This window comes from Heterocephalus glaber, unplaced genomic scaffold (assembly GCF_053883595.1).
Source record: "Heterocephalus glaber isolate CG9 unplaced genomic scaffold, H.glaber_assembly_v1.0 deba00001687, whole genome shotgun sequence".
Classification (NCBI taxonomy): domain Eukaryota; kingdom Metazoa; phylum Chordata; class Mammalia; order Rodentia; family Bathyergidae; genus Heterocephalus; species Heterocephalus glaber.
In genome coordinates, this window is record NW_028258412.1 from 24,424,831 (window position 1) to 24,433,103 (window position 8,273).

The window sequence follows — 8,273 nt, forward strand, 5'->3', positions numbered from 1 at the left end:
CACAGCAGGACAGTTGTAACACAGTGAAGGTGCAGGGTCTAGACAAGGCAGAAAGAGGCTCTGGCTGCAGGGTTTAAGGGCGCACTGAGTCTCAGGCCTGGGTGGGTTCGGGAGCAGCACCTGGGTGTGAGTGCCTCGTGGAGTTTTGAGCCCTGGATACCCATCCTAACCCTGGAAGGTGGCTCACGTGATGTCACCTGTCCAAGAACCTAAGGGTGATGTCATCCCTGGTGTTTTGTCAGCTAAAAATAATTACATTATTACTGCCCTTTCCCTTCTCCCCTCCTCCTCTTCCTTCTCCTCCTCTATAATTTTCTGACTATAACCAATTATCTGTGAGTAAATTCTTTACTGCTCTGGCCTAGGTAGTTGGGAGCTGAAGTCCTCAATGCAGGTATGAACAAGTTAAGGATCACACCTGACCTGCTTAGGGTTTCAAGTGGAGGAAGTGGCAGAAATATCAAGTGACCATGAACTGCAGTAGTTTTTGTTTGCTACCTGCTGTAGTATTTGCTATTCAAGACAATAGTATTTGATAATATCATAGAAAGTTGCTAATTTCCTGAACTTCCTATATCCTAGGCACTAGTATTTCTGTACGTTATCACTGAATCCTTATGAACATGAGATAAAGGCATTTATTATTGATATTTTTGAAATCAGAAAGCTGAGATTCAAGGAGGCTGCCAGGTTTGCCCAGGATTAAGCAGCTAAAATGTGGCGTAGGCAATCAGGATTGGAACTCAGGCTTATTTCCTGAGCTCTTCATTTCCATGTATTATCAACTAATGCCTGCATGGGCAGCTGGGCTTTTAAACAGATGTTCCTTTTCCTGCTGGGCCAGCTGCAGCCTTGTTGAGATAGACCCTCTAAGCCAGAGGGGTGGCAGCTCTGTTGAATGACACCAGACAGCTATGGCTTCTGTGGAACACTATCATCGTACAGCAAGGAGGCTGCAGGCTGAGGGCAGAAAGACCAGGCCGGGAATGGACGGGCCCAGACTGCAGAGTCCAGTCTCCTCCCTTCAGCCTTTGCCGTGCTCCCCAGGACCTGGCCTCTCTCCATTGTTGGCCTCCTCCCTTCTGTCTCCCCTCCCCTGCTGAGCTCACCCACCTGCTCCTGCCTTAGATTCGGGTCCCTAATGGTCACTCCACTCCAGCTCCCTCAATACCTTCACGTGCCCAACTCTTCCCCATATTCAGGTCTCAGGCAGATGTTACTTCTCACAGCATGTCCTCTGTACACTCTCGTGACCTTGTGAGGAGGTCTTGAAGGTCTTACAGCAGCCACATTCCCTGTGCAGTCCAACCCTAGCCCTGCCTGGGTTTCCTCGCTGTCTTACTCATCAGCGATCAGAGTGACCTGATTGTCCACACGTTCTTCTTGTTCCCCACTTCAGTGTAAGGGGCTCTGGAGGAGAAGGGTCCTCTGTTGTGTGGCCCTTATGTGTCGCTTTCACTCGGAACAGGGCAGCCTGGATAGTGAGAATGTAATAAATACTTTGTGTTATTGACTAAATGGAAGAAAAGCTTTTAATCATGTCAATGTCGCATCATTCTACGAATTCTGAAGATTGCTTTCCTCAGGAGATACTTAATGTTAGTTATGAATGCTTTTAACTGCAACCAACAAAACCTTTAAGCAACAATGGCTCAGACCAACAGAATTCTGTGTTTCTCACATAACAAGAAAACGGGAAGTGAGTGATTATAGGACTTTAATCTCTAAACTCAATTGAATTTTTCACTGGGGTCTTAAAATGGCAGCTGCCACTCCAGCCATCACACTCACATTCAGGACAGTCAGCGAGGAGAAGAGAAAGGGCCAGCAAGAGCTGCGACTTCCCCGATTTGTCTAAATCTGCAAAAGCCGTAAAATGCATTTCTGCTTATCGTTCACGGGGCACCCCTGTTGACTGGGAATGGGATATTTACCTTGTGCAGCCTCTGGCCTTTAAATTAGAGCTAAGGAGAGGGGAAAAGGATTCATAGTGGGCAACTGTCATAAAGCTTTTCTTCAATTCAATATAATTGTTCAGCTCCACTGTGGAATATCATAGAGAGAGGCTTAGATTGGTTATAAGAAACCCTGATATTTCTTTCTGGTTCTTACATAAATCCCTTGTGTGACACTGAATGAACCAAATCAGCTGATTGCACACTGCCTTTCTCCAAGAAAGACAAAGCCTAAAATAACTTCCTCTGTGGTGGTCGCGACCCCATGTGAGCAGAGGAAGCCCTGCTGTTATTGAGGCTCAGAGGCAGCTCAGAGCTGCCTCGACCACTGCCTTGTAGATGATGTCAGAATTGAGCCTCACAGTGGTTGCTTGGAAATCAGCAAAGGCTTCTGAGAACAGGTGGCCTTAGAACCCAGAGCATGGGTGAAAAGAAATAGTGAGGGGCCAAGCGCCCTCCACTCCCCCTGTCCAGGAGACCAGGTTGCCTCTCCAGGGAGCCAATCCCATTGCTTCCTAAGGGTGGAGAGAGAGGCGGTGGACTAAAGTCAGTGGAAGTCTGGACCATGGAGAAGAGGTGGGACCACAGGACAAAGGCCTAGGTGGGCGTTGTGCCTACTCCACAGATAAACCACCCTTCCTTTCTTTGATATGAAGTGTTCCTGGGGTACCTACTCTTCCTACCTCAAAGCTTCTAGCACAGATATTTTTCTCATCCTAGATGCTGGGGCAATCATCTGTAATCTCATCCATAGCCCACAGGTCTTCAGTGTGGGAAAACAATCTGGAAACAAATGCATAAAATTTGAACAGACATTTGACAAAAATTTATAAGTACTTAATAAATATGTGATCATTACTTATCAAGAAAGTGTAAAATAAGTCCCAGTGAGAAAACTAAAGCTCCATTGAATGGGTGGTGTGACGGTTGTTCTTGATCATCAGCGTAACTGGCTTGAAAGGTGCCTGGAGGTTAGTAAAGTGCACTGCTGGGTGTCTCTGGGTGGCTGTGGGCAGGACTTTGAGGATCACGTCAGGTCCGTGCCCTCTTCCCCTCTGGCTCTCTTCCAGCTCTCTCTGCTTCCTGGATGTTGCGCGCTCAGCAGCTTTCCTCCTCCACACCCTTCCATCAGGATGGTTCTGCCATGGAGCCAGTGACCGTGAACTGAACCCTCTGATACCCTGAATCTGTAAGTTGTGTGTGTCAGGTGTTTGGTCACAGCACTGAGAAGCTGATCAACACCATGGGCAGAACCAGATGCTGGGAGGATTCTAACTGGAATTCTCGTGAGTTGCTGGTGGAATGTGAAAGGGGAATAATATCTCTGGGAAACACTTTCGGCTATTTCTTAAAAGGGTGGACGTTCCCATATGAGTCAGAAACTCTACTCTTAGGCATTTAATCAGTAAAATTAAAATAACATCACAAAGACTTATACATTGCTCATAATAATTTTGTTTTTAATGGACAAAACTTTGGGAACAGGTGGAAAAAAGCTACCTGTGTATTCAACAACATGAGTGAATCTCAGAAACATTTTGCATGGCAAATGAAACCAGATGAGCACATACTATAGGATTCTTTCTATGAAATCCTGAAAAAGACAGATCAAGCCACTAGTACCACTAGTAGCTAGTGGGCAGTGCAGGGCCCCAAGGCACCTGTTGGGTGATGGAAATAGCCCATCCCTTGACTGTAGTTGGCACATGGTGTTGATGTTCGTCAGAGCTCATCAAACTATACATTTGGGATGTGTATATTTGTTGAGTATGAATTATGCTTTAATGCAATTGAAAAAATTAAATAACAGATCAAGTCAGTCCCCAGTTCCTAGCCTCTGAAACCTCATATCTCTTCAAGTCAAGTTCCTTGCTATGGACACAAGGCTCTGCAGTTAGCTCTGTCTCCATACTTGCCCGTGCATGGCCTCCGTGCCCTGCCCTGTCTTGGATTCCTTCAAGTTTCAGATCCACTGGCTGCCCAGGTGATTTCTACAGTGAGTCATGTAATGAGTCCCCACTGCAGGGCTCTGGAAGCATCAAGTCCTGGACCCACCCCATGGGCAGAGGGACACTGGTCACCCCCCTTACAGGTGGAAAAGCTGAGGCCCAGAGCAGGGCAGCTGTGTCCCTATGAACCCTGGGCACGTGGAGAAGCCTGCCTAGAGCTCAGGCAGGGCAGGGCAACCTCTGTCCAGGAGTCTCGCTGTGCTCTGCTGATGCTGGGTGCATCTGTGTCCAGGTGGGAGGAAGCAGCCATGATAATGACAGCAGGATATGGCCATTCCCTGTGTGCTCACCCTGCCTGGCCTTGTTCTAAGTGTGAGCTCATTTAATGCTCCTGAGCCTCCTGACCCTCAGACCCCTGTGCCTGTCACCTCTCCATGGGGCCTGTGACTCCCCCTACCGAGAGACTGTGTAACCCACCGAACGTTTTTCAGGCTCAGCCTAGCAGTGAAGAGTTCAGACCTTGTGGGTCCAAAGCTTGGCCTTAAACATTTTTACTATGCATCCTCAGGTCCTTTCACTGCCACTCTGATTTAGTGATTTCGGCCATAAAATGTCCCCTTTGTTGCTGGTTGTATCGAATACATGAGTTCATTTTGCCGAGGGCTCTGTGTGCATTACACCTGACGGCGGGTCCCTGTGATCGAAGGCTCAGTCCAAACTGGGTTTCTTCAACCTCAGCCAGCCTGGGTCCTGCACACACTCATCTTCACCAGAACAAGGTATTTTATCTTTGATTGTCCCCTCCCTCCCGTCTTCTGATCTGATCACAAAGCCCTGTGGGTCCTGTCTGCTGGTGACTTCTTGGTCCTCCTAACTCTGAGCCTGTTGCCCTGACCTACACGCAGCTTCTTACTTAGCATCCAGTGTGTCCCATCGACCCCACTGCAGGCCCCTCTCCCGTGGCCTCCACGCCACAGCCAGGAGGCCCCTCTCCACCATGGGCTTGCTGCATCACTGCCCAGACCATGTCTCCTGAGATACCTTCCACCTTCTTAAGGTAAATCCCAGACTTGTAATGTGGATCTTCATGATCTCCTGCCACCGGGTCTCCAGTTCCACCAGTCTGGGGCCATTTCCTCACTTGGATTCCCAAGCCCACTTCCCTGCTGTTTCGGGGCTCTTAGCCTGGCCACTTGCCCTTCTTCTGAGCTAAGTCTCCCAACTCTCTGGTGCCACCTGGAAGGTGACTGAGGAGCTGGGTGTGTGTGGCACTGCTACAGTAGTGCTCAGCAACACCAGCACTCACATAAAAAAAAATAAACATGGAAAGTTTCAGCTAGAAGGGAAGCATATTACCTTGCTGAGAATATCCACAAACACCACCTATAGCAAGCCTCTTACCTAATGGCAGAACAATGAAAGCTGTCTTTCTGGATTTGGAAATGAAATATAAATGTCCAATATCATCACTTCTGTTACACATTGCATTGACTCCTGGTCAATTCAATTTAGAAACAAAATATTTGAGGGGGAAAAACAAGACTGTCCTGGTTTGCAGATGGCATGACTACATATGCATAAAATATAACCAGGAGATTTTTTTTATATCAATAACTAAATTTGGTAAGAAGTGTTAGATACAAAATCAATATAAAAATCAATTGCATTTTTGTATCCCAGTCATAGACACTTAGAAAACTAAATTAATATTGCCACTTAAGCTAGACTGAAAGAATAAAATACTGAAGACTGAATTTAATGAAAGATATTCATGACTTCTCCAAGGTAAACTATAAAGCATCATTTAGATAAATCAAAGAAGATATGTATAACTGGATGTACGCTGTTCTTGGATTGGAATCTCCATCATGTAAGTATGTTAACATAGATTCACCACGACTCCAATCAAAACCTCAGAAGACATTTAAATTGATCCTAAAGTTTATGTGAAAAGGTAAAGTATTAGAAATAGCCAGGAGGAGAGAGTTTGAAGAAATTACTCTGTCACATCTAATAAAATGCTGCAGCTCCTGCATCTGTGGAGTAGACAGGGACAGAAATGGAGGCCGGTGGAACCCAACAGTAACCTAGAGGTAGGTCTGCATATGGGCGGATGCCTCATTTACACCATTGTGGCCTTCGGGGAGGGAGAGAGAGGGTGCTGTCCTCATCAGACATGGTGCACAGAAAAACAAATAAAAAAGGCCATGTCTTATTTCATGTACAAAAGTTAGTTTCATGCAAACTTTATATGCAAAAGATGCAACAGAGGACTTATAGAAAAAAAGTAGATAAGCAAGATTTCTTATGCAAGACACCAACTGCAGTAAACACAGTCAAACCTTGATAAATTAGACTTTGTTAAAAGTAGGAACTTCTATTCATCAAAATATCACTTTGAGAATGTGGAAAGATGAAGCACAGAATGGGATAAAATATCTCCACATTCAACATCACTGGTCATTCGAGAGATGCAAATGAAAACAATGCTGAGATTCCACCTCACCCCAGAAAGAATGGCTGCTATCAAGAAATCAACCAATAGCAAATGCTGGCAGGGGTGTAGGGGAGAAAGGAACCCTTCTCCATTGTTAGTGGGAGTGCAGACTGGTGCAACCACTGTGGAAATCAGTATGGAGATACCTCAGAAAACTAGGGCTAGAGGTCCCATTTGACCCTGCTATTCCCCTGCTGGGGATCTTCCCCAAAGAATTAAAAGAATCATACCACTGTGATATATGTGCACCCATGTTCATAGTGGCACAGTTTGTAATAGCTAAAACTTGGAACAGCCCAAATGCCCATTAACTGGAAACTGGATAAAGAAAATGTGGTTTTTCTACAAAATGGAGTACTACTCAGCCATAAAAATGAGAAATTGGAGACATTTATAGCTAAATGGATGCACATTGAAGTGATACTCTTAAGTGAAATAAACAGGACACACATGTGTAAATACCAAATAGTTTCTCTAGTGTGAGAAACTGAAAGTGTAAATAAGGACTAAAAGGTATAATAGATAATGTGAAATAGGAAGAAAAGGGGCAAAGGGGAAGGGGAAGTGGGAGGGGTAGGGGAAAGGAAAGACGGGAATGGAATTAATATGAGAAAATGAAAAAATGGAAACAAAGTCTTTGTAAATAGGGAGGGATGGAGGGGTTGAAGGGAGGGCAGGGGAAGGGGGGAAAATAAGAACCAAGAGAGATTATGTAAAGGTGCAAATTTCCAAAGATGAATGTCATTATATTGTATACCTAAAATGTACCAATAAATATAATCAACTGAAAAAAAAAATCAACAAAAGGCTCCAGCCAGGACCAAAAACATTTCCACAAAGCCATAATCAAAGGACATTCAAACCTGTTAGAATAATGGAAAAATTCTTGAAATGGCATTTTTAAAAATTGGGTAGTGGGTGGTTAAAGTCCAGTGAATCAACAAATGCCTCCATTTTCATTAGTCACTGCTTATTAGTCACCGAAGCGCAATTTCAAATCATAGTAAGATGGCTCATGGAACCAAGATGGCTAAACATGGGCAAGCCTGGCACATGCCTCTTACTGATGTAAAATGGGAGAGTGGAGTCCTCGTATGCTGCCGGGGGATTAAAACTGGTCTGACCGCTGTGGTAAAGTACTTGGCACTATCGACAAATGCAGTGTAGTGAATCCGTCTGACCTGGCAACTTTACCTGTGCATCAAAATACACACACAGGAAAGTTCCCACTGGCTGGAGGTGTCGCTCAGTGGTGGAGCATATACTTAGATGTGCAATACCCTGGATTCAACCTCTAGCACACATGCACAAAAAAAAAGAATGAAGAAAAAAAAGTAAAACAAGGAAGGAAGAGAAAACAAAAAGAAAGTAACTGACAAAATTTGTTAAGTCGATTTAACTCTAACACAATCCAAGTAGAGAGTAGCTCAGTGCATTTTGGCACACTCACACCAGGTACAGAGCATGAGATGAAGGTACCACTGATTCAAATAGATGGGTCTCAGAGGCCGAGCACAGGGAGAAACTGAGAAGCAGCAGCAAGGATTGCACTCAGTGTCACCAGTGTGACTCTCAGGTCCCCACGCTGCCTGCTGTGTATCTGCCTGGGGACCTGGGTCCCGATCTGAGGGATCTCGAAATGTTTTACTCCTCGCCCAGGTGGAGGCTGGTGTGCCTGTTCACCTCCTAATTAACTGTCAAGCTGTACAGTTTTGATCCGTGTTCCTTTCAGTCATACTCTTGTTATAGTTCAATTTTTAAAACTTTTCTAAAATTGTATGCAGGTGCCAACCTCATATTTTTTAGAGTGGAAAATAATGGACCAAGCTGTGCTCTTTTATTCAGTGCTCTGTATCTTGTGACCATTCCATA

At 45.1% G+C, this 8,273-nt stretch overlaps 2 long non-coding RNA genes across 2 annotated transcripts; one reads left to right on the top strand and one right to left on the bottom strand.

Moving 5' to 3' along the window:
* Positions 1–687: 687 nt before the first annotated feature.
* Positions 688–2,257, bottom strand: LOC110348831 (uncharacterized). Its single transcript, XR_002394405.2, has 3 exons — positions 2,113–2,257; positions 1,172–1,474; positions 688–960 (listed from the first exon to the last, which is right to left on the bottom strand). It is a non-coding gene; the product is annotated as an uncharacterized LOC110348831 (long non-coding RNA).
* A 95-nt stretch (positions 2,258–2,352) lies between these two features.
* LOC110348832 (uncharacterized) lies at positions 2,353–3,381 on the top strand. The gene is made up of 3 exons (XR_002394407.2): positions 2,353–2,556; positions 2,676–2,926; positions 3,026–3,381. It is a non-coding gene; the product is annotated as an uncharacterized LOC110348832 (long non-coding RNA).
* The last annotated feature ends 4,892 nt before the right edge of the window (positions 3,382–8,273 follow it).